This window comes from Canis lupus, chromosome 12 (assembly GCF_011100685.1).
Source record: "Canis lupus familiaris isolate Mischka breed German Shepherd chromosome 12, alternate assembly UU_Cfam_GSD_1.0, whole genome shotgun sequence".
Taxonomy (NCBI): domain Eukaryota; kingdom Metazoa; phylum Chordata; class Mammalia; order Carnivora; family Canidae; genus Canis; species Canis lupus.
Genome location: NC_049233.1, coordinates 34,005,867 through 34,032,739, shown reverse-complemented (window position 1 = coordinate 34,032,739; position 26,873 = coordinate 34,005,867). Strand labels below are relative to the sequence as shown.

The 26,873-nt window shown below is 37.5% G+C and overlaps 2 long non-coding RNA genes and 1 other non-coding gene across 3 annotated transcripts in view; 2 read left to right on the top strand and 1 right to left on the bottom strand.

Annotated features, from left to right (window-relative positions):
* Nucleotides 1-310: 310 nt before the first annotated feature.
* LOC111098169 lies at nt 311-6,620 on the bottom strand. Its single transcript, XR_005367435.1, has 2 exons — nt 6,427-6,620; nt 311-725 (listed from the first exon to the last, which is right to left on the bottom strand). It is a non-coding gene; the product is annotated as an uncharacterized LOC111098169 (long non-coding RNA).
* An 878-nt stretch (nt 6,621-7,498) lies between these two features.
* Nucleotides 7,499-26,873, top strand: part of LOC119874195 — a 110,557-nt gene continuing 91,182 nt past the window's right edge. Inside the window, exon 1 of the long non-coding RNA XR_005367906.1 lies at nt 7,499-7,622. This is a non-coding gene — a long non-coding RNA (uncharacterized LOC119874195). The remainder of the gene's footprint in view (nt 7,623-26,873) is intronic.
* On the top strand, nt 24,265-24,327 carry MIR30A (microRNA mir-30a). Its single transcript, NR_049231.1, has one exon. It is a non-coding gene; the product is annotated as a microRNA mir-30a (primary transcript).

Sequence of the window (26,873 nt, the reverse complement as noted above, 5' to 3'; positions counted from 1 at the left end):
CTATCCCCACATTCAGGAAATCTTCAGGAACTGTATCATCCTTTATAGTTCCCAGGTCATACCACCTCCCTGGTTCTCTGTGCCCTTTCTCTTCTCCCTGGAGCAAGAAGAAATTCTTCTGTTTCCTACAGAGCTCTTTAACTCCACGTTGGTTGCATACAGCCCTTCAAAATCAATGAAGAGCCTTGAGAGAGTTGATGAACAAAATACTTGATTATTGTACAATTTTCAGTCAGAAAAGCCCTGGTAACCAATTAGTCTAACTCTTCGATTCAAAAAATAAATAAATAAATAAAAATGAAGAAACCAGTTGACTATTCTAATTTTATATTTATTGACTACAGTTCAAAGTGTGGGTCAAAGTAAGGGAATAAACACTTGTGAATCATTAGAACACCTGAGGGCCTGGGGCCAGGGACCCAACCTTATATAACTGGGTAACAGAGGACTCATCTCAATCACTGACTCCATTCTCTATAAAATAGGAATAGAACCCATGCTAATAAGAACATTGGTGACCCATATAATGGTTTGCAAAGCATGTTCAAACAGATTGGTTGCTTCTCCCCTTAGAACAACACAGCAAAAGAGATACAGCATTTATAATTATTATCATCCTCATTTATAGACTCAGAGGAATTAGTGGCCCGATTGAATCCCACTGAAGTAGCTGAGCTCAAAACGGTCCTTGAATCCAAATACTACAGCAACTGCCTTCTCTCTATCTGGAAAGAAAGTTACGAGAATCTAATGACATTACATATATAATATAATAATATATATATAATTTTCCAAATGAAAAAGAAAAATTAATGAAAACCCAATACTTCTTGCTGTATTTATTTTCAGGTAACTTTGGTAATATGCAGCCACCTAAGAATGCTTTCATGCGAGTGCAGGCATTTTTCTACCAACATTTCCTCCAAATGGCACAGTACATTTTAAATAAAACAACATAGGGCAGCCCCAAATGGCTCAGCGGTTTAGCACCGCCTTCAGCCCAGGGCGTGATCCTGGAGTCCCGGGATTGAGTCCCATGTCAGGCTCCCTGTGTGGAGCCTGCTTCTCCCTCTGCCTGTGTCTCTGCCTCTCTCTCTCTCTCTCTCTGTGTGTCTCTCATAAATAAATAAATAAATAAATAAATAAATAAATAAATAAATAAATAAACAAACAGACAAACAAACAAACTTTAAATAAAACAACATATTAGGATTAAACCATTACACTATGACTAGTTTTTACTTCCATGATGATTCTTTAATGTTTCTGGACTTGCTTTTAAGATTTATCCTGCTCCTTATCAATTGGCAGGTGATCCAAACACTTCTTTGGTCTCATCTCTTACACATGAGCATGCCTGCTTATGCACATGTGCATACACACACACACATACACACACCACACACACACCTTTACTTTCTCCATTGTTTCTGATAATGATTTTTTTTCCTTGCCTTTGACTATTTACAACACAGACTGCAAGTCCAGCAGACGGATTTCCCAAGATGTACTGATTCTAAGAGACTCCCAGGAGCATTTTGCAGTGACCCCAGTATTCTCCTTCAACAACACAGAAAACTAAAACGTATTATATCTGAAAAATTTGAAACCCCAAAAGCTCAAAAATGTCAATTCCTCAAATATTCTATGTTCTAGATTTTTAATTTCTTTGTAATTTTCCACAGAATATTTTTTCCATAATTTTCATTCATTTCTCAAGCTATGAAGCTCACAATTGAACACATTTTCTATTGAGTTTTCGTGTGTGCTGAGTCAAATGGTTTCAAATGATACAATTACTACATCAAAAAACAAACAGGCACTTAAAATACACCCTCTCCATACCCAATCTGTACTAGAATGTGTGGGATCTGAAGGCACAGTTGTTCTCAAGTACAAAAAAGAGAATCTACTACATTATGAATTGCTTTTGAAGGAAATAAAATAATTTCACTATATATATATATTATATTTTCTTTCTTAGAATTACCACATATATTCCTGATTGATGTTTGTATTTCAGTACACTGAGATCCCAAACAACATTTTATCCCATCCTAACTACCTTATAATTGTGATTAAATATATATATTGATACCTTACACTTATTTTTAATAAATTTCATAAGACTTTTTGTAATATTGAAAATTTTCATAAAAACAATATTCCCACTTGGTTTAAAAAATTAGACAACAATCCTCCTCATACACAATTGTAATACTCTCAAAAGGGAAAAGTCTTTTAACCATTCTATTTTTAGAAAAGTAAATAATAAACTTAGTTGAAAAAATATAAAAATTTGGATAATGAAACAACTAGAATATCTTGCTATTTATCTATCACATAGAGATGTGCTTGACACTAATCTATATAAAGTGAGGTTTTAGTTCCTCTACTGTAGTACTTTCACAGCACCTCTGTAATTTTGATGATCATGTTATTTTAAGCTTTGTTGGTTCTAAATTGGAAATCTCTAGTTACACTTCTGTTTCTTGTCCAGTAAATTTTAGTCTTGACACCATTCTAGGTGGAATAAGACTGTTGATGCCTGTGTGCATACCTCTACTTTTGCTACCTTCTTTTATCTTCCTCCTCTGTCAGCTAGCTATTTACTTTTACTCTTTTAGGGTTGTAAACTGAACTGTTAAGTATTTGAGCTGATAAAAGAATGTTTTCATATTTAAGTCAGATTGAGTTCAGTTTTCTACCACAAGAGAAACCCTCTTAACTTCATAACCTCCTACCTGCTTACCTGCTAGCCAGGAAAAGGGGTGCTACCATCTACGTTGTGTAAATGACTATTTTAAAAGGATGTATGATTTTTTTAATACATCAGTATCATTAAAATATATCTCATAAAACAAAGCAAAGTGATAAGATGAAGCTCTGCCATAGTCTAAGACAATATCTTACTCAGGAAAAGCCTTTCAAAAATAAAACCATTATAGAATATTATTTGAAAACAGGGGGATACATTGTTTATTTTCTAAAAGAGACACTAAAATGGAAGGAAATAGGTGTATAGTAATCCTGGAGAAAATATTTATTGCATTTGAAACATATTCTAGGGGTTATTGTCTTACTATAAAGGCTACTGAAGGGTAAGATGGGAAGTAACCATGACTTAAGTATAATTTATAATATGTATTTTAGTTTACTTTTAAGTCAAACATTTTTTCAGTGACACCTTGAGTTTGCAGAAAACATCCATAAATATGTTTCCTATAACTTTAAAAAATAAGTGTAATAAATTTTCCCTATTTTGTACTATTCTATACTTTTCTGCCTCTCTGAAAAAGGTTTTGAGATTCTATGACTGGTGAATCAAATTCCTCTTCCTTTGTGAATGAAAATCACAGCAATCTCCTTCATGTCCTCACTACACATTCTGATTAAGTTATGGTCAGCTCATCACGCGCAGGATTTATGTATGGTTCAAAACGTGTTATTCATGCACGTAATAATTCACCTCAGAAAGTATTTTAGGTAGCTTAAATAAAATGTACGCATACAAATACAAGCTAGTAATATATAGGTGAAAAATAATAAGCCAAATACTATGTTTATTAAAAAATCACAATGAAGCAGGACATAATACCTTCTTAAATTGAACTGTAAATTTAGTTCTGAGCTTCCTGATAGTTTAAATAAAAAGGAGAAGTTACAAATATTTCAATTCAAGGGAAACCAAACTTCTGCTAATACTAAACTCTAAAAGAAATTTCCCTTAGGGACTGTAGCCCAGAATAAAATGGGGAGGAAAACCTAGTGTGCCTATCACCAATATTTTCTGGAATTTTCTTCCTGTTTCTCCATATGCATATAGAAGTGTCTTGCCATAAGTAGGTACCGCACTGAGGAAACTGCATGGGCAGGTTCAAGAAATCAGAAAAACAGAAATTGTTAAAGGAGAGCCAAGGGATCTGATGTTGTGGATTCTCTCATCCCTATTGAAATCAGGAAAAAAAAAACGAGCAAATTGTTTTTCTATTCTCTCTCTATAGATATTATTTCACTATTCCTAATAACATTTTCAAATAAGCAAACTGGATTCAGTGAATTGAAGTCAAAGGAAAGTCTGATTTGTCCAAAACACATAGAAATTCGGAGTCATCTCAATGATCAGAATAAAGAAGGTATGAATCAAGTTATTTGTTATACTCAGTGATGAAGCAGTCTTAAGATGATAGTATCTTAAATGTAAAAACACAGAAAAATCATATTGTCATTAGTCATATTACCGTAAATCATGTGATACAGCTTATAAAAGACCTTATGTCTCTATATTTTAAAAATAATTATCTTTACAAATGCTAAAACTACAACAGCTTCTTTAGTAAACATTTAAATGTATGTTAAAACTGGCAGTTCTCTAAGAGTGACACCTCTCTTGTTCCATACTGAATAACTGATGAAGAAATAATTGATGAAAAACTGAAAATATTACTTAGTGAATGAAATATCACCATAGTGAAGTCAGGAATATTACCCAATTGATAAAATATTCATTCCCTGTAATAAATGGGTGTGAAGTCATCAATTATCAGGAAACTACCAAACACTGGTTTTGACTTAAATTTACTTAATAAGCCATGTTTATTGGATTCATATTGATCGATTCTTCCACAATTTCCACTTAGAAAATGAAATCTGTGCACTTAATTAGTTGAAAATAACAACTGCTGGTTCAATTAAATTTAGCAAATTTCACATTCTAGTGTTACCATATGTACATTTGTTTGAAGTAATAATTAAACTTCTGTACTAGATTGCATATTTTGGAACAAAGTAAACAAATCACATTATGAAATATCTCTAAAAATACACATTTGATTTCCTCTCGGAATATTAAGCACAAATGCCTTAAGTGAATCCCTAATAAATGGCTGCAAAAATTAGTTGATTATATGGGTATAAATTTGACCTAGCCATTAATAAATTCTACATAAAACTATGCACATTGGCAGTCACAGAATACATTAAATTTCATTTAGAGAGAAAAATGTAAAAAAAAAGAAAGAAAAAATAAAACTTGGGAGTGCTGCCTTGCTCTAAAATTAAGGAGGTGGAGTTTCATTCATATCTAAGTTGTGGGAAAACTAATGGGATCAAAAAAATATTTCAAGTTGAGGGGATCTCTGGGTGGCTCAGTGGTTTAGCGCCTGCCTTGGGCCCAGGGCATGATCCTGGGGTCCTGGGATCAAGTCCCACATCAGGCTCCCTGCGTGGAGCCTGCTCCTCCCTCTGCCTGTGTCTCTGCCTCTCCATGTCTCTCATGAATAAATAAAATCTTTAAAAAATAAAAATAAAAAAATATTTCAAGTTGGAAAAATGTGCAAGTCAGGGGAAATACTGCTGGGCCTCTAGTAGGCAATTACCTTGATACTTGGTAGAAAAGCAGAGAAGGACTGTAAACATATTTAAGGCTGCTGTGCACTTGGCACAACGTCTCACAAAATTTCAATAAATGCTATCTTGGTTGGATCTCACAGCATTCTTGATGAGGCATGCAGAGTTGGGGATATGGTCCTTTCATAACAGAGTTAGTCATTAAGAGATTTGCTGAAGGTCAATCCAGAATCTGGATCTTTGGACAAAATTTAGGCATGGAGTTTATGCCTAAGACACGACAGTTATTTTAAATGCAAATAAGTGTGATTGATTTTAATAAATGCAAGTATGTTGTTACCACAAACTATTTTTTCATCATTGTGTAGTCCACTTTCAGTAAAGAGCTCAATAATGTTTATGTGACCATCAATAACAGCAGCTAAGTAATCCTATTCATATCAAATAAGCAACCATGGAGTGGCTATATTATTTGCAAAGTAGTGTGATTAACAGCTAGAGTCATTTATAACAAGTAGTTTACTCAAGTTCTTTATCTCTCTCTCTCTAGAGAGAGAATAATATAGACATTATAATAATATAATTTATATATATATATAATTTTCTATTCATCTATTTTATCCAACCTCCATTGAAGACCATGTGTGACTTTATTGCAGAAATAAAGTTCACAATACAGATGATTTGTATGTAAAACTACATTTTCACTCTTGAATGCAATTTTCGAAGAAAGAAGAAGAAAGGAAAGAAAGAGAAAGAAAGAAAGAAAGAAAGAAAGAAAGAAAGAAAGAAAGAAAGAAAGAAAGAAAGAAAGTAAGTCAGCAGTACCATGACCACCTGCGTTTAAGAGCAGGCCAGACAGTAAGGTCTGGTTCAGATACCTCCTATTCTGGCAAACTTTATTAACACAAATGCATTCATTATTAAGTACTCTTTGGCCAGACACTTTAAAGCGACGTTAGGGCCTTAATGTGAACAGCCGAGAGTTCTACAACGTGTCTGCGCAGTTTTCTTTCACACGGGAACTTTCTCCACAGAAGGAGTCTCAAAGCGCAGGGTACGGGTGTCGTGACCTACACAAGCAGGACGCGCAGCCTTGCCGTGTCCGTGCACAGCCTAGATCGTCCCGCGGTAACCGAAGCCCCAGACCTGCCTCCTCGACAGCCTCGCACCCGGTGACACGGCCTCGACGCGCGCTGGGCGCCGGGGGCAGGTCCCACCTCGGGGCTCGGAGCGGTTTGCTCCCAGTGGATCGGGGCGGGTGTGTTGCCGGAGTCGCGTCCCATTGGCCGCGCTCTCGGGGACGGGCCCGGCTCTCCGACACTGGATTGGACGGAACTACCCCCCGTAGGCCGAGATCATTGGAGGGTGCGGGAGCCAGGGGGTGGGGCGGGTTCCCCAGGATTCTTGACCGAGCGCGCTCCGCTGCGGAGCAGGGCGCCGGGCGCCGGGCTGGAGCCGGGCGGGCGGCCGCGGAGGCAGGACGGGAGGGTCCCGGCGCGAACGGGGGGAGGGTCTCGGGGGGGTCGAGCGGGACAGGGGCCGCTCGCTGGCCGCCCGGGAGCAGCGCCCGATTCCCCGCCGGCGGCGGCCGCTCCGAGACAGCATCTGTCACCGCTCTTCCTCAGCCCTTCTTGGGCCGGGCCGGGCTCCGCCGGAGGCGGCTGGGAAGACGCGGGACCCAGCGTGGCGAGCCCATCAGCTGTCAGGCGAGCGGCGAAGCGACCCGAGGCGGCGAGAGGCACACAAAGAGCGCGGTGAGCGGCGGCGGCGGCGAAAGGGGGCGGCAGATTCGGGACGGCAACTCCCGGCCGCGCCCGCCCGCCCGCCCGCGCCGCCGCCGCCGCCGCCGCCGCCGCCGGGGCTGGGTCCGCGGCCGCCGAGACAATGCGGCCGGGCTTCGGCGCCGCGCGCCTCGGAGCACGGGAGCCTTCGAGCCCCCGGCCCCCGTTTGACCGTCCCTCGGCTCGCCCAGCCCCCTCTCGGGAGGCTTGGCCCCCGCCCGGGAAGGGGCGCCCCCTCGCTCCCGCAGCCGGGAAGGAAGTCGGTCCGCGGCCGCCGAGCCCGGCAACTTGCGAGCCGGGAAAAGTTTGCGGCGCCTCCGCGGGGCGGCGCGGCGCGGCGCGGCCCGGCCCGCCCCGCCCCGCCCCTGGCGTCCGCGGTCACCGCCGGTGACTTTCTGGACTCGTCGTCAGCCTGGGCCGCGGCGCGGCGGGCGGCGACTGCGGGGAGGGCCCGAGTCCGTCCGGAGGCGCCCGCGCCCGGGGCTGCGGGTGAGTTGGCTTGTGGGGCGCGCCGCTTCCAAGCTGTCCGGGGCCCCTGGGTCTGGGGGGACGGCAGGGAGACTCAGCGCCTTTGGTACTTTTTGGAGCGCGCGGGGAGAACAGATGCAAGTGCGATTGCTTCCGAGTAGCTGACCTGCCGCGACCCGCGACCCGCGACCCGCGACCCGCGACCCGCGGCGGTGGGAACCTCTGAGGAGCCGCGGCTCCCGAGGGCCTGTGCGGGGTGGGGGCTGGGAGGTGGAAAGATGAGAAGGTCGCGCACCAGCCCTGCCTCGTAAGCGGCTCGGCGTGACCTTGGACAAGTGACTTAACCACTTAGTGATACAGGAGGCTGGAGCTTACGTGATCTGTGGGGTCTTCTCATTTTTTAAATACATCTCGGTTTGAGATTTTCCTTGGGCCTCAACGTGGTACAGCGAGTTACGGTATACGAGTTATCCGGTAGGCCAGGATTTATTTACAGGCGCCTGCAGTCACCTTTCAGCCTCCTGAGGAAACTTTTAAGTCCGAGGTTTTCATACAGTAATATTCGAAGGTTTGGTTTTTGGTTGTTTGGGGTTTTGTTTTGTTCTCCTCCCCCCCCCCCGCCCCAGTGAAAAATAATTATCCATTGTTTAAAAACACTTTTTAAAACTAATCTACTTTGCTGCACCATTTGGAGTAGTAGGAGCCATGCTGGGGACAGAGAACCAAGCTTAAGAGTGAAGTGGCAGGTGCCTCCAGCGATCCCTTCATCCCTTCTGGATTCAGTTTAGGGGGAGAACAAGGCTTTTATTATACATAGGAGAGAGAAAACAGGGCAGGTGTTTTGTTGTTATTGTTTTTCTGTGTTGCTTCTTTCTACTGCAAACTTGTGTGTGGAGGGCAGTGGGGGAGTGGGCTCTAACTTCTGACAGAGGAAAAGAAAATGTCACTTATAACCAAAGTGAATCTTAAACTAATGTAAATCTTCCTTACAGGAACAGTTACACGTAATGCAAGTACATCTTGATCTAATTTTAATGAAGGATTGAAAATAGCTGCTATGTTCGGTATCACTGCCGCCAAGATGGCTCACTTACATAATCTTCTTTGTTGGGATGTGTTAGTGACATGTATAATTTTGATAAATTATTAATGTTAAAGGTTGGGTCTGGGAGTGGTATTGGGAATATTTTCATCACTGGTTTCAATATAATGTAGTGTTAACTTTTGGTTATACTAATAACCTGCAATTTTTTTCTCTAAAAAGTGAAATCGAACATTTTCCCTAACCAAAATTCTTTCAACTACTAAATGTATATTTGTCAGTGCTGAATACAGGCAAAATTATTTTGTTCTCTCAATGATAAATTTTCCCAGTTTTTTCACTATTCGTGAACATGCCTTCTAGGAGTCAGGTGCTCCACTGGGTTTTCTCTTCTCATGGAGCTTATAAAAACAAAAACTGATTTCTTTTAATGTAAGTACATAAATACACTCAATAAATATTCACTGGTTAAAATACTCAGTGCTTGGATAAAAATAACTTAAAATTCTTTTCACCCATCCTTAAAGAGAATTATCATGCTTTGAGGGGAAAAAAGAAGGTGTCAAAGAAAACTGGCAGAAAAACTGAGCTTAATTCCGGTATCCATCCTCAAAGTTTATATTTTAAAATTAGGGATACAGATTTGGAAAGAGACAAAAACGGTTGATAGGGTTTCTAGGAGAAAGCAATATTGATTTAACATTATATATTTTATGACCTATCTTTCTTTGAAGAACACAAACCTTTTGAAAATGTATGTTTCTTGAATTATCAGTAGCTATTTGCATTGCGATTGAATATCTAATTAAATGGCCTAATCATAGCCATCATATTTCACATCAGTGATATCTGATTTTTAAACTCACTGTTTAAATAACATGAAATAAGCCTTTCAGTGCAGTTGCATGAAGGAAAGTATATCTTTTGAAATCAACTAAATCTACGGTGAGAAAATTACCTCCAATCTTACACCAAATATAAAATATGCACTGGAAATAGCATCTATCCAAGGAGGTCTTCACTCTAGACATGTGTGTGACTCTAGACATCTATGTGTGCAGAGGGATCCTGTATGGACTACATCATGTATAAGATACTCTGATTTTCCTAAGGAGTCTGTGTAATAATCTATTTGTTGACAAGGAAAGTAAGTCCCCAACATTTGTAAGCCTGGAAACTTCTGGAAAGCCTATTGGCCTTATTTAAAATGACCACTCAACCTAAAACATAGCATTGATATTTGAACAACGTGCTGTCTTTGTAGAATGTGCATTCTTCTCATTGCAGGTTTGCTGTTTGGGCAGCCTTGCAGGGGGTTAGAGCAGTGCATCCGAGAGGGTGGTCCTTCAACCACTTGTGTCAGAATCTTCTGTATCATCTGCAAAGCTTTAGACCGCTGGGCAGCTTTCTACATTTAAAGAATCAGAATGTCTGTGAGCATAACCTAGAGTCTATATTCTTAATAAGCTCCTCCCAAAGTGAGAATAACGCTGAATTTTGAGAATTCGTATTAGGGTTTTCTTGCCAATGTTTAATGACAACTGTTGCTTTCCCCACAAACATTTAAAGAGTACCCCTTCCCTCTATGCTCACTGCTCTGATCACTTTCCCTCTGGCACCAGAGCTGGTGGTGTCATCTCTTAGTTGTGGCCGGGGAGCCCCTCATGAACTGCTTCTACAAGCAAACCAAGATACCATCTTCAAGCAGTGTTAAGGCAGCTTTGGAGCAGAGGGCCAGGAGACCCCTTCTTCTATGGGATACTCCCACCATCCCCTCCTCCACCCACCTCCTCATCAACTAAGGAGATGAAGTTTCAGCTCCTTGGGGAATGTACCCCAAGGTACAGAAGGCCTGAGAGGGAACAGAGCTAGAATGCTAAATGGAAAGCTATCCCCTCAGCCTATTTGACAATTTTGGTTCTGAAGCTGATAATTTAGCAGTCAGGTGTATGGGAGAACCCAGGTCCCTTGCTGTTTATTGTTAAAACTTTCATCTACAAACCTGTATAATGGCTCCTGTAATCTCTGGATCCATAGAATCCCTGACATTGTACTATTTTCATGTTTTTGAGGAAAAAGGGAAGAGTTTAGGAGAGAAGTTCAAAGTGTAGGCTAAGGAGTCAGTCACACCTGATTCAAATCCTAGCTTTGCCATTTACTACCTACGTGACTTTGAGCTGCATCCCTGACCCTATAAGCTTCAATTTCTTTGGAATATGAGGATCATAGTACCTGCCTCATAGGAGTTGTTTTGGGAATTATGTAATATATAAATGAGTGACAGATAATAATTGTCACTCATTATATACTCCATATATGTACTTTTAATTTATTATAGTAACTTTTTAAAATTTCTTTTTTAGCCCTGGAGAGTTGCTGTAGAAGAGGGATAAGAGAGGAAGACAACGCAGGAGGAGATAAGTCACTCTGGACTCAAGGGAAGGTCATACCACTAAATAGTAGTTGTTGAGCAGAGAGGAAAGGGACAAGGGAAGGCTATAGACTGCAGCACTGCTAGTAACCTAGATTTCCCCATGTAGCATACTGGCCTAGGTGCTGTCCCCTCTACCCTCTTCCCTTTTCATACCACTTGATATGCTTTTTTTTTTTTTTTTTTAACTCATTTTGAGAAACACTGATTGTGTAGTCTGCCTCAAAATGTTAATACTGGTTTTGGATTTTAGTGTCTGTGATCCTCAACCTTGCAGTAGCTCAGAGGTGGCAACTGTGTCTTCTCTTGGCATCTAGCCTTTGGAATTATGGAAGGGAAGAGATATTCTCTCTCTGATCCCAAGCAAATAGATCCAGTATCCAACTCTAAATTTGCCTTTTCAGAGAAGTGTATGCCATCAAGACATGGCAGAGTGATCAGAGAGGCCACTGCCCCCTGACTTTGAATAATACGTTTACTTTCTAGAGCTCTTCTACTTTTTGAAGTACTTTGTCTCTCATTAGCTCACTTTTTTCTTACAGTCCTGTAAAATATTAACATTAGTAGACAGACCCCTATGAGGCTCATCAAATCTTCCTCTCCTCATCTCCATTCTCTTGCAAACCTATTGCAAGGCTAGTCTTTGCTATCTTTGCATCATTTTTCTTAAAATCAAAATCCTTTCATCGTTTTCTATGTGTTCCAATATCAGATTGAACTTCCACTGCCTGGCTTATACAGCAGCCATAAAAACAGTATCCCATCCTACTCTAAATACATTCTCCCCATAGTTCCTGGAACATGGCCTACTCACCACCAGGCCCTAGCCCATATTGCCTATTGCCTCATTAGTGATGCCTCCTTTTGAACCACCTAGATTCTATCCATTCTTCAATTTCCAGCTCCTCTTTAGAGCCTTCCCATATCATCATTCCTTAAAGATTCCATCTTGCTCTGAATGTCTATGATAAGCACAGCTATTTGGTCAATTATAACCTGGTCTTAAAGTCCTAATGGAGAAAAAACATAGCATAAATTTGATATAGAGAAGAAAACACTAAACTAAGTAAGTTTTAAAGACCTGATGTCTACTAAAGAGCTGTGGGAGTAAAGTTAATTTGCTCTACCTTTGTGGTTCTACATTTTCTGAGCTGTGGCTATAGAAAGATTTGGGTCAGATGATGTTGATGGTGCGTGCCTTCTCATTCTGAGGCTCTGAGACAACTGGGCCTTCCTTATGTGGGATGGAATTGGGACTCTTACTGGTTCTTGGATGAAAATGTTAAGAATGGGCACTTAGTGCTTTCAGGACCTGTTCTGTCCCACAGATCCCTTGATGGGATCAGCAATTTTTGAATGCTATGTATCTTTTTTGGTAAGCTTTTTTTGGTAACCACAAGCCTTCAGGGAAGGGTTATTGGAGATAAATTAGGTAGCAGGATGATGCATTAGGGATAATAAAGAGTTATCATGTGAATGACTTTCTACAATGGAATAAATGGGGTCAGCTATTGGATAAACCATAAGTCTTAGCATTTAAATTTTACTTTGCATTTTATCTTCATTGAATAGCGCTGTATCGTAAGTAGTTAAATTTTTAAAATCATTTCATAAATTGAAAAACATTAAAATAGTCAAACTCTACGATAGGCACTAGGTGACTTTCCATAGTAATCTAGGTTGATGACATGTTGTGAATCTGCATATGTATATGTGTGTGTGTGTGTGTGTATATATGTGTGTGTGTGTGTGTGTGTGTGTATATATATATATATATATATATATATATATATATATATACCACATGCACAGGACACTGAAATTGAGAAGGGAACCCTAAATTACAAGGGATTATACATTGACCAGATTTAAGAAGAATATCTCTTTAAAATGTGTTGACATTTAATTGACCTTTGAAAGTTCATTCTGTTAATCATACTCAAAGTGCTAAAGCTATGGTTGACTGCTCTGGTGTTTTTACATTCAGTCGTGCTTAGCATATAAATTCTTCAGCATAATTGCTACTTATTTAGCAAGAGTTTCCTTTCTTCTCTGAAAATATAAGTTGTGTTTTATTTTTGTATTTTTTTTTTAAACTTTGCTTCAGGCTAGATAGTGTTAGAGTTGAATTGAAATGCTTTCCTGTCATTAGTTGTATGGGGTGTGGCTTCTCAATATAAGAGTAATGGAAATTTCTTGCTTAGTGGAAGTGTACTTTTCGTCTGGCAAAAGTTTGAGGCATGCTGCTAAAATTTAGAGAAGCTTAGCACCTCAACCCTATATATTTTTAACATAATAAACTTTTGAAAAGTTTTCAATTCCATTTGTCTTGATTAAAACTGTCAATACTAATACTTCTTATTAAACAAGAATTCAAAGGATTTGTTTTCATAGCAAACCAATTATATCCCTTGAATTGCTGTGAGTGTAATTTAATTTTATTGTAAATGACGTTCATGTTTTTAAAAAGTCAAATATGATTCTTTTTTGAAGTTAACATTATATTTCTATCACCTATAGAACATCTGCTGAATTGTTTAAAAATTTCTGGGTGTTACATTTATGAAATCAGTCTATGAAAATAATTTTTTTAAAGATTTTATTTATTTATTCATGAGAGAGACACACACACACACACACAGAGAGGCAAAGACACAGGCAGAGGGAGGAGCAGGCTCCATGCAGGAAGCCCGACGTGGGACTGGATCCCGGATCTCCAGGATCACGTCCCGGACCGAAGGTGGCGCTAAACCGCTGAGTCACTGGGGCTGCCCTGAAAATAATTTTAATTTTTTTATTTTTATTTTTTTAATTTTATGTATTTATTCTTGAGAGACACACACACACACACACACAGAGAGAGGCAGAGACACAGGCAGACGGAGCTAAGCAGGCTCCATGCAGGGAGCCCGACGTTGTACTCGATCCTGCGTCTCCAGGATCACACCCTGGGCTGAAGGTGGCGCTAAACCGCTGAGACACCAGGGCTGCCCGAAAATAATTTTTAATATGGTTAGCGGCCTTACAGGCTTCTAAATTACTATTCCTAATATCATGAAAAACTAGCTACACTTCTTGTTAAATATTAATAGAAAAATAAAAGCATATAATTTCCGATTTTTGCTAATTTAACTCTGAGACTCCAGACATGTTTTTAAAATATTGTTTTATCTTAAAAGCAGTTTTTAAATAGAGACGATAAAGTTTAAACCAGAGTTTTTATTCTCGTGAGGTCATTTTATACCTTTCACATATGGAGCTCCGTATTTGTGATGTATTTGTTTCCTGTTTGTAATAAGTTTTGATCTCATTATATTCTTTATTTATTCCAATATTATAAGCATGGTAAACAGACTCATCTCATGAAACTGACCTTATTTTCTCATCATTGTCTCTCCTTCCCTATTGTCCTATCTTTTTTTCTGCCTTTTTCTGTTTCTAGTTTTATGACTTAACAGCTGTCCTTTTCATCTCATTATAGCCCCGCCTCCAAGGGAAAATAAGTTCTTTTGCCTTAGTCCAAACATTTGACTTCAAACTCTATCCTTTTTTAGACTATACAATGAAGCCTCTTAAATAATTTTATCTAATTAATGTAAAAAGAATCCAAAGGACTATGATGCTGAAGAGTCAGATACAGGATATCCCAGACTAAGGGTGAACTCTCACACATCCATTTTGTAAACTGGTTTCAACAGATTTATTTCTTCCTTGACAAATATCTCAAGACCAGGCCAGAACTGGTTAAATACAAAATATTTAGATAAAGCCTGATCCTTAGGTAATCTCTTTTGGTAATTCAACTGGATTGATGACTCATACTAACAAGTTGTTCTTTTCTGTTTGAAGTCTGTTTTACCATCATATGGAGTTTTTGTCATTTGAATCGATAATTTATTTTCATTTTATTTAACAAATTTTTACATAATTCTTTCTTTACCAAACACTGTTCTAAACACTTTACAAATGTTAGTTTATTTAATTACCTTGACTCGAAAGTTATGGTTATTACTATATAATTACAGTTATGGAATTGAGAAAAAAACTAAGACACAGAGTTTTATGGTAAGCCTTAAGTGAGGGAAGACTGATAAATGTAGGCAGAGAACATAACTTAGCAATAGCGCTAAGAATCTGCAAAAAGATGTGCAAGAGTTTTGGGAAGATGAGTCTGTGTGGAAAGGATCAACCCAGTCAGTAGGTCTTCTTCAATTTTAAGCCTTGGACTGTAGAATCAAAAGTCAAACTTAAAGGAAACATTCCTCTGTCCTGGGAAGTGATTATTGCATCAGAAGTGACTATTGCCATGGGTTTCAGCTGCATGGTGACATGGGCTGTACTGGCTCATTGTGATTCTCATAGGGTTGCGTGGATCTTTATGCCTTACCTCATCGTAGCATTTCTCAGAACAAGCTTCTGCCTTCCTACAGTTTGACTTCTCTCTCAGCTGGAAGCTTGGACATTGCAAATACAAATGGCAATTTTTTTTCCCCCAGCCCTAACTCCAGCCCAGTAGATTATCTCTTCTTGCCCTAATTTGTGCATTACACTGAAAATATTATTCAGTAGTGTTTATGTGAGTGTTATATGAAGTTTAGGGGCTGATCTTAAGTGATGAGATTAAAGGACAAAGTTATCTTTTCTTTTAAAATTGGGGATGGAAATGAAAGAAGATGAGAGAACTGCTGAATGCAGGAAATATGAGAAAAGAGAAAGACATCATGGAAAAGAAGAGATATGTGGAGGGGAAAAAGATGGTGAAAAAATGAAGAAAGAGAATTACTGATTTGCTTCACACCCACACCTCCTCCCCAGCTTCACAGTAACAGAGACAATTTCTCTCTCTTTTGCCTGATATGAGGTTCACCAGGAAGTTATGCGCCGTGGGAGTGGAAAATTTCTCCCGTTTGCATTTTAAGACTTGGGTGTGCTGCTCTGAGATGCCACTGGTATCTAAGTAATATTTGTTTATACTGGATATTTTTCTCTGTAGCCTTTGTGGATAGGGCTTAGAATACAAACAATACTGTTAACAGAACTGTAGGTACTTGATTGCTGTGTTTATTTTATTAGTTAAAAAACTGCCAGAGCTAGGACTTCTGAGCACATTTAAAAAATATCAGAGGCAATTTTAAGAAGTGCTTTAGAAAGAAAAAATAAGAAAAATTAGGACTTTCAGGCTCTAGAAAGCCAACCAATGTGGTAGGTTTCTTTTAAATTAATATCTTCAAAATCTCTAAGGTAGTTTCATTAATTATTTTTTAAAGTGAGTTTAAATTACTCGTCTTGTATATAAATCTTTTCTTGGTAGATAGCTTAGATAAAATAAAAGTGTGGCACTTTTGTTGCACGGAATGTAAAACTAAGGTTAATTCTTTAGGGAATTTAGGATTTTTTGTATGCTGTTTAAATCATCTCTAATGACTTCTTGTTCAGATCACAGATCCAAAAGTATTTCTTACTGATTTATAATTGCATTGGGACAGAATTACTGCAATTGTAATGTTCCCAGAAAATCTAAAATATATGGTTACTTTTACCCTTAAACTTTCTGAAAATTCATTTTATGGCCCCTGAACTCTGTAGAAAGTTACATTATTTAGTAGCATTTATCAAAAACACCCAGTTTAAAAAATACTAATCAAATGATAGAAGTATTGATTTGAAGAAATTAATTTATTTTTAAATGGTTATTCATTTCTCAGGTAGAGGAATCTGGTCTTAAAAGGTTTGATTAAATCCCCATTGGTAAAACAAAGTAAGTTTTTTTTTTCCCCCCTCAATCATTGCGTGGCAATAACATCATTCAGACATTTCAAGAATCACTAACAAATTACCCTTTTGGAATAGAAAGAGGGAAAAGGAACTTTTCTTCTCATTTTTTCTTTTTCATTGTATCCTTTCCTATAATCATGGAAATTTTCACTTTCCTCCACTGTTCATCAAAAGTTTCCCATTGGTGCATCCTAGATAACAACCACACTAATTTCTCTTAATATTAGGCAGAAACAGAAACCTGGCCTTTTAGAAGCTAATGTAAACCATCCCATGTTTACTCAGACTCTCCTCCACGGATACAAGAGGAACAAGATAGTAGTTTATGGTTTGTCATTATTGCTTTTGTGGCTATCGTGTTTGGTTGACCTAAGCTTTTTTTACCTCCATTCTTAATGCTGAATCTACAAATGAAATTAGGGCCAGTCACACTGTATTTCCCTCATCAGCTATCCCTGGTGGTTCAAATTTAGTACAAATCTGCTGTGAGCACGTATTAATTAGGCTAATATAATAGGATGGAATGATAACATGAGTTTTTCAATAACTATATTTTGAAGTGTGTTTTATCTTATGAGTTTACAGTTACTTTGTTGGAAATCTAGAAAATCCTTATGTGAACAACCAACCTACTGATAGCCCCAAACAAGATAAGTTAAACATTAACTTGTAGTAAACTCTGCTGAAAGTGTCTTTGATTTTGAGATGCAGTGAGCTATTTCAACTTAAGTTGCCCACTTCTTCATAGAATAGTGTGGAGGTCTTGCAACCTCATTTCAAGTTTGGACTCTGAATAAGAATTTTTTCAGCCCCGTTTTCTGTATGCTATGTCACTGTTTGTTGTAGGCATAAAGTATATGAGCCTCTATTCTTTTGCTCTTACAACTCAATTCTCATGCTGACAGTATTGGAGATAATTAAGTTCTTCTATAGAAAACTTCACAAGTCAGTTATTAACTACTGTGTCCGTAAATATACTCTTAAACTATTTTGTAGTCCTATTTTTAAAAATGTGTGGGTGTGGGAAGTAATGGTGAATGAAGTCAGGGTGATTAGTGCTTCTTTGTATTAAGAAAAATCACACTAGTTAAAGGAAGTCTGCTTCCATGATTTGTATATGTTTAATTTTTAAAAATTCTTCTGACCCTCTTCCACTTCGATTCCTACCCCTACCCCATAAATTAAAGCAATGAAGGAATTAGAGTCATAGGATTTCATAGCTGGAAGGATTTTAGAGAGAATCTGATTAACTCTCTTATTACACTTGAGGAAATTGATATTCAGTGAGGTCAAATGAGATCATGTAGCTGTTTAAAAGCCCAAATGACATTAGTAGTTTATTTCCGTTAGTAAACACAGTTCTGATTAATCTCCCTTAACGTGCTCATAATCAGAAGGTAATAATAAGGAACAATAACTAACATGTATATGGTACTTGCCTGTACATACATGTCCATCATTTCTCAGAAAAACTCTGTAAGGTATAGAGTACTGTAGTTCCCAAAGAGCAAAAGGGTTTAGCAGTGTTCAGAGATCTGTCCATGTCAGTCTCTATCAAAAGGACCCAGGGCTCCCTGTCTTCCCACCTTGACCGAAACAGCAGCTGGTCTCAAGACAGTTCTCATATCTTAGTACTATAGCTTTGGCTCTTAACTTAATCCAATTATTAACTTTTGTCTATTTCATCACTTTTAAAGAAGAAAAAAAATTTTAAGAGCTATGAGCTTATAAAATTTTCAAAAGAAAGATGCTGGATAATTGTGAATAAGGTATGTTGTAAGAATCTCCTTATTGACATTTTGAATATTCAGCCAGTACATATTGAGTACCTTACTATGTATAGGGCACAGGATGAGCTGTTCCAGGAGACACGATAGTGATTGAAGTAGAATCATGGCCTTCAGGGAAGAGGCTCATGCAATTGTCTCTCCTTTCAAAGATTTACCTAGATAACTGTTCTTGAGAAATGTCTGGTACTGTCTACATTACTCTTGAGATAAAAGAGCTACTACAATTGACCCTTGAACAACGTGGGGGTTAGGAGTGCCTATCGCCTGCACAGTCAAAACTCTGTACAACTTTTGACTCTCCAAAACTTTACTAATAGCCTATTGATCAGAAGTCTTACTGATAATAGAAACAGACAAATTAACACATTTTGCATGTCATATGTATTATATACTGTACTCTTACAATAAAGCTAGAGAAAAATGTTATTAAAAATCATAAGAAAAAATCATAAGAGAAAATACATTTACAATACTGTGCATATGTATCAAAAACAGTCATGTGTAAGTGGATTCGTGCTGCTCATAACTGTTGTTCAAGGGTCAGCTCTAATTCTTACTTCTGAAATGGGTCAATTTCTTCTGATTATTTGTATTTAAGTATTCACATTCAAGAAAACTTTTAAAATACAGAAAAGTTAAAAAAAATGTATATTCTGCATTTTACCACAGTAATGTTTATATAGTTTTTTTTCTTGGCTTTTCTTTTATCCTGATGGGATAGATAATGTTCTGTATCATTGCATAGCTCTGTAAACATGTTTTAATGATTACATAATTTCAGAAAGAGTCAGTTTCTGTGTGTGTCAATGATCTGGCTATTCGGTAGCAATTACAGATATTATTTTACACAAAATGATTAAGCAAAGTCTCTAATTTGTGATACTACTAAGAAATAGTTTCTAAAAGGATTTGAAAAAATAATGAACCAAGTAGCAGATTACTTTCAGTTCTTTCTTTAAGAGCATCAAAATCATTTTACTTGCTTAAAATATCCATAGAAATATCAATTATGTATGGTTGACCTACATTAGAAATGGATTTTTTGTAATTGTGAAATTTATAAACAAATATTTTTTAAATGCAGTTTCTATTATAGAATTGTGTTCCTCTAAAGTAACTTCTCATTACTGTGAAGATATAGTACTAATCATGTTGAATTTTTACTATTTGGGGAAATTTAATTTGATAGCTTTGATTAAAAAAGAAAGAAACAAGGACTTCTGAATTCTGCTGTGGGATTATTACAATGAAACTTACCTTAAATTCACCTAATAGTCCTTTAGAAATATGATCTTGTATTTCAACAGAACTGGGAGGGTATTCCTAGGTGAGAGTTGCTCTTTGTGAAGAGTCTAATGGAACCCTGAGGTGGAGAAGAGCTGAGCCAGCAGATTGTCAGAGGGATGCAGCCTGGGAACTGCTGACAGTTATGTGCCCAAGGGAAGGGAAGGAGATGGAATGGGAGGAGTTGGATGGAAAGTCCCTTATTAGCCTGAAGGCTAGGATGCCCTGACCCTTGGAATCCCCCTCCCTAGTGAGAACGCCAGCCAGAGTAGGAGGGGAAAGGCTGGGGCTGATGGGGGAGTAGGGTACTAACAACCAAAAAACTCTGCTAAGCTTGGAGAGTTCCTTTCTGGGGAACCCTGGCCTAGACTGTAAATCAGTATCCTTTTAAAGGAGAATTTGACAAATGAGTAAATATATGTTGGATGAAATGAGTTGACTTAGAGAATTGTTTTCTCACCAATCTGGATATTTGTTTCTACTCTTAAAAGTTTTTTTCATTTATTATTTTTTATGCCTAATGTATCATGTATACATAATTTTCTTGAATTTTCATAAACTTTTTCATATTTACTCAAACCAACGCCTTCCCCAGTTCCACAAGTGATTCAGAAGAGCTTACAATAAGCAGAACATCAGAATAGAAGAAGTGAGTGTATGATTCCAGCTCTCCAAGCCTAGTGTTCCCATCTGCATGATGATATAAATGTTTTACCGCACCATGGCAGGGATAAGATGAGATGGTGCATAAACACTGCTTGGCATACAACAAAAATAATATGTGAAAGTTAAGGCTATAAACTTGATACAGTTTATCAGGCTTAATTCTCAATTTCTCACTACCATTATATTAGGGAATGTTAATTGAACAAAAAAATGCTTACTTTAATTTCTAAAGTGGAAGAGATTTTATTCTTTATAAGCTCTTCACTATGAAAGATACTGCTTTTCTTCCTAGAATTTGAGTTTCTTAATCTTCCATATATGTACAACCCATGGGGAAATGTTTCTAGTAAATTCCTACAGCCTTCAACTGGCAGTGCGCAGGTAGTCTATATTTCTCTTAATCTCCAGAAAAATCAAGGAAAAGTACATCATCATTGTCATTACCAAGAAATATAATGAGAATTAGGAGCCTTTGAATTAGGCTGACAACAGTGTGGACCACTTAAGTGTATGTAAAAATAGAATAAGGTGAAGATGAATTTTGAAGGGCAGAATTTTGTTTGTACATTTATTTGCATTCCAGAATCACTTATGTGTATATGCCTTCTACAAAAGGAAACAGAAACCACTTGTTTCCTGTCTTAAGGTGGGTTTTCTGAAGGAAAGAATAGAGTCCAAATACCAATATTGTTGATGCAGTTGCCTGGAACCTTGGCCTCCAGAGAGATGGTAGGTGATAGGATGCAGAACAGAGCCTGGCCACTGGGCCCCATGCTGACATGGGGTACCACTGTAAACACTCAGAGACCAGAATGGGTGGAGATTGGATGGAAGAGAAGGGTGGAACCAGAGGAAGAAGCCTTAGTCTGGGAGGTAGGGTTACCTTCATGCACCTTTGCATTTCCATGGCCAAGGGCGAGTCCTAGTATAAATAAATAAATCGACACATAAAGTAATAGTAATTTCCACCATCTGTTGATAAGTGCCTAAAACCTCAATATTCAAGTATGGACCATTTAAAAACCCAGACATCTTAAAATCCAGAAAATTGTGTGTATGAGTAGAAGGAGGTGGGAGAGCTTGAGTGGCTGTAATATTTTAATCTGTTCTTAGTTACACATAGTTTAAGAAAATGCATGATTATAGAATCAATAATAAGGTTCAAGACTGAATGGTTCAGGGTAGCTAAGAAAAAATTTTAAACTCTAATTGAGGCCAGCCCTAAACCTTCCCTCAGCAGAAGGAATGAATCCTTCAAGGAGTTAAAACTAATATAAGGAAGATTATAAAAGCTGATTAGGGTATAGATATCCAGAGCTGCACTTTGGGGTGGGGAAACTTTTGCAGACCTTATCTAACAGGGCTGGAGCAGCCAGCATTCCTATGGCTTTGAAGTAACTAAGTAGTTTTTTGTCAACATGTCCAGGGTTATGTAAGACAATATATAGGATCTGATGTGTTGGACACAATTGAATCTTATTCTGGCATATTTGTTTTTAATTCATGATTTTTTAAATGGATTTATTGGTGCTATTTCTCAATTAGTGGCAAGAGTTTTTAGTCTCCAGCAAATTTATCTAATCTAGTTTCATCTTTCTAGGTTAGTAATTCTCTGCCAGGAAGGTATAGCAAAATCATTTGATAGCTTTTGCAAAACACACACACTCAGCCCCTCCCCTTCTGAATAAGAATTGCAAAAATGGATGGGGCAAGAGGCAGTCCAGGTATGTGGGAAAAAAAACTGTCCTGATAATTCCATTGTCATCTTCTCATTTTGAGAATTACTGTTTTAAATGGAACCAATACTGCTCAATTACCAGGAAACAAGCAAATAATTTAAATAACATTGAGTCTCACTTAAAAGTGGCGAAATTGTTCAGTTCCTTGTTGGGATAAATCTGCTTTACCTTCCACACAGATTTCATCCAGCTGAATGTCTTTCTAAAAAGGAAGCCTGTGTATACAGACAGTATAGTGTACTGTATTGATGCTTGTGAAATACCTTTCCATTTATGCTACACCATGTAACTAAGATTTTAACGTCTTCTGGGCTTTGCAGAGTTTTTTATGTTTATTCATAGAGCTCTGAAGCAAAAGGCTGGATGTTCAAAGTTGTGCTAAGGTTTAAGATCTCTCTCACATGTTCATTTGTTATTCGAGGTTGTTTGGGTAATATGTATTAGTCACTTACTGTTTTTAATTTTAAATGGTAAGATTCCAAGACAAGTAGGGGATCTGTCACAGAAAAATGTATGGAAGTAAAAATATTTTCTTTTAGTAAGCACTTACTGCTATATAATGTCTTCACAGGGTGTAAGGCTTGGTATTTAACTGTTTTAATTACAGAGTACCATGTCTATTTGTGACTAACTTAAAAGAAGTGGGTGTCTTGGTGAGAAGTTCACAAGGTTGGTAGCTGTCGCTGAGTTTGGTGGACTGACTGGAGCTCTAGTCAGCAATGGTATATGTGAATGCCAAGTACTAAGAATTTCAGGAATGTAGAATTGCACAGCACTGATAAAGTTTGCTTTGTTCCCCTATGTGACTTGACCCATTGAGAAAACGTGGTTCCCTAGGAAGTTTTAATAGTTCAAAGTCCTTAGTTAATAAAGAAAAAGGCCTCAGCATAATTCAGCTTGTTTTCACCTGCTGCCTCAAAGATTAACTTTCTTAACCTTAATGGGATAGAATTACCCTTTGCTTTGAAAAAGTAATTTATGGCGCTCTTCACATTTGTTAGTTTCAGTAAACATGGCACTGTTTGTGTGGATTTGGTTTTCGTTTTGGGTTTGGTGTCACAAACTACTAGGACTTCTGCAACTTGAGAACCTTATGGTAACTTCATCTAAAAAATCTCAGGGAAAGGCACACCCACTGCTCTGTATCAACTTAATCTTTCACTAGACTAGGAAGCATTTTGAATTCCTTCAGAAGAGTAGTGTCTGATAGAGCTTAACCTTCAGTTTTCCTCATTTATTTTCATAACAGAATGGGAGTGGAATTCAAAACATTCAAATTTGGAATTAATGTGCGTCACTCTGCTGCGAGTGATAGGTTCTGTGTTTTTCCAGTGGGGAACTTTGATCCACAAACCTGATACATGCTTGTTATAGACCTCGTTATTTCTTTCTATGTTTCTCCTGCTTGTTGCACATGCTTTCAAAAACCAGCTGACTATACAAGTTGTCTGTGGGAGCAAATTTCAGACAAAAGTGGTATTAAAACACGTGTTTTTTAAATCAGAATTCATAATGTTTGAAATAGACCTTTTAAACTCACTTAAATGTAGTATTTAATGTTAATGTGCACTTTGTGTTGTTAATATAATTTAATTTCTGTGTTTGGTCATTTTCACTCAAAGAAGGATTTTAATTGCATAATGCATGTTGGAACCCTATTAAGTAATCCTACATTGTTTCTTAGCTTAACAATAATGGATGGAAGCAATTTGCATACATTGTCTTCGACTATCACAAAATCCTACTGGAACTGGGTAGATGAATAACAGACATGAAGCTTTTTATTTTGAGACATTTTCTAGGACAGTTCTGTGTTAGAGTGAGAATTTGGTAACGTACAGAATTGCTGTTTGTACATCTCAGAAACACCTGCTAGGGACCAGTCTGCAGGTTAACCAGACAGAAAGAAGGTATATCCCTCTTGACAGTGAGCGACTGTAAACATCCTCGACTGGAAGCTGTGAAGCCACAGATGGGCTTTCAGTCGGATGTTTGCAGCTGCCTACTGCCTCAGACTTCAAGGAGCTACTTTAGGTGCAATTATCTTGTTAACTAAAACTGAATACCTTGCCTTCTCTTTGATTCATTTCTACAAAGCTTGGGTGAAAATGATATGAATTAAATGACTTTTAAACTGTCTCTGCATCTTTAGAGGACTTCAGCAGGACAGGAGGAGAGGTGCTCTGTGTGTAAATAGAATTTGCGATATCAAAAAAGAAAGAAGCCAATTATCCTTGAGAGAAGTAAGGAAATGTATTATAGTCATTTTTGTTCTAAAAAATAAACTGTACTAGGGCAATATTTCACAAATCACTCTAAAAAATGATCTGTCCTACTGTTTATCTGTAATTTCAAAATAGGTGTCTTTTAGATCCATTCACAAACATTTCTATGAATGAAGTCTAAATTATTTGAAAAGGAAAAAAAGTAAAGGCCAGAATAAAGAGTTAATTTACTTTCACGTTATTGAATTAAACTTTTTAATTCCTTATTTTAGTCTTTAAGTAATAAAGTAGTTTTCCGGTTTCATGAAAACCTAAGATAAGCCAATATTTGAAAACTCTGTTTGTTCTCATTTTAGCTGATGAAAATAATATTTTAGGCCATTGTTGATAATGTCTGCATTCAGTTGAACTGTTAACTTTGCTCTATGTAAAAGCACATATCTCTTAAGAATGATGCATACATCAAATACTACCCTAAGTATATGAAGGCTACCTAATACTTTTAAAAGAATCCCGTTGTGAATGTCTGTGAAGGATCCAATAACTTGTCTTTTTCATAAATCTATATTTGTCTTATTTTTTATCTGTGTCTTAAGACAGATTTGTTTAATATGAGACACTTAAATAGTAGAAATGAGTTAAAAGGAGAGGAAAATTACATCCAAAAAAAAAAAAGAAAAAATGGCATCCTTTGTCCTTTAAAACATAGTATTGTCTAAGCGTGTAGTATATTGTCATTAATGTAGAACCTATAGTTTCTATTTCCTGTTTAATACCCACTGATGATGTCAGTAAGAGGTGATACTGAAACAATGTGACCACTATTTAAATTTTGATCACTATTTAAAATTTGACTGGACCACAGTTGAACAGTCTAATTAGCTGGGATGGAAGGAGACATGTATGGAAATGCCTTTAAATTTCTCTCATACAATAAAGCCATCAAGTGAAACACGTTAATTAGTCATGCTGGGCCATAAGAGGTTAGTACCCTGCTCCTGAAACAGGGGTGGGAGGGATGGAAGCTTTCCATCTGCTAGGCCCTGGGGTCTGGAATGGAGAATGTGGCTTGTTGTTTAATAGGTAAACTTAAAACACTTGGAGCAAATAACTCAACTGTGTCCCAGGGAACTTAACCACATTTCCTAGGTAAATAACAATAGGTCTGGAGAAATGGGTAAACTTTTCTTAGTTCTTTGACCTTCACTTTCTTTAGGTTCTCCTCCTATGTTATGTCATATCCCCTCCCTCACCTCACTGCCCTCTAAATATTCCATTTCCCACCTATTTAGTTATTTCCTTCAGTTAAGTGATTACTTATTAGAATATTTTAATTTCCAAAAATTACAACTTTCTCATTATTCTTCAATGGAGAAATACAGGCCTGCAGAAAACATGATGGATAGTTTTGAAGCTAATACTTGTAATTTATTATGACTTGGGCCCCATATTTCACTAGAAAAAAAGTCTAAAATGCTATTTTAGATAGTACCAGAAGTATGCTGTTTATATTTGGAATAAGATCTGGATGCAATTTTTTTATTTAACAAAAATATCCAACTTGCAAAATTTATAGCATTACATATCTACAACTACATAGACAAAGTTAGTGTGCACTTAAGTAGGATAAATTAATATCTAGCATAAATTAGAAACTATTGCTAATTGCTTTCACTTTGCCATAGCTTTCCCTCTTTACAAAATTTTCTCTTTACAGTTTTTTAAAAAATGTTATGTCATATCAGCATAGTAAAATATCATATATGATTAGAACATAAAATTCTTGAAATGGGCCACAGTGGTCAGTTACTGAGATTAAAATACTATTAAACATGCGCTAGGTAAATGTAATATGACTGTTACTGTGAAGTTTGTACTGTAAAACAAAAAATAACCACACTGAGTAATCATAATAACTATTGTATATTTAGTTTTTGTGATCTGCAAAAATAAAAATGGGTACTTCTTTAAAAGGGAGAATTCTATAGGAAGTGTAAGAGGTCTAAGAGTGGCAGTGGTGACTTCTTTAAATGATACTGATTTTTTCTGACCATAAACCTAATTTGAACCTGAGCTCTATTTTGTAATGATGCTATTCATAATATTATACATTTGTGAAATCTTTCCTCTGGTAAAGAATAACTAAAACAAGGAGTAAGGATGATGGGAGCAAAGGAAGCTGCATAAGAATATAGTCCTGCATGGGAATTAGTAGCTGTACCTGTGAAACACAATCTCACCCAAACAGGTGCAATCAGAATTGCCTGTGTTCTTTAGCCAAAGTTGTAACTAACCATTATGGTGGTGGTGGTGGGGGGGG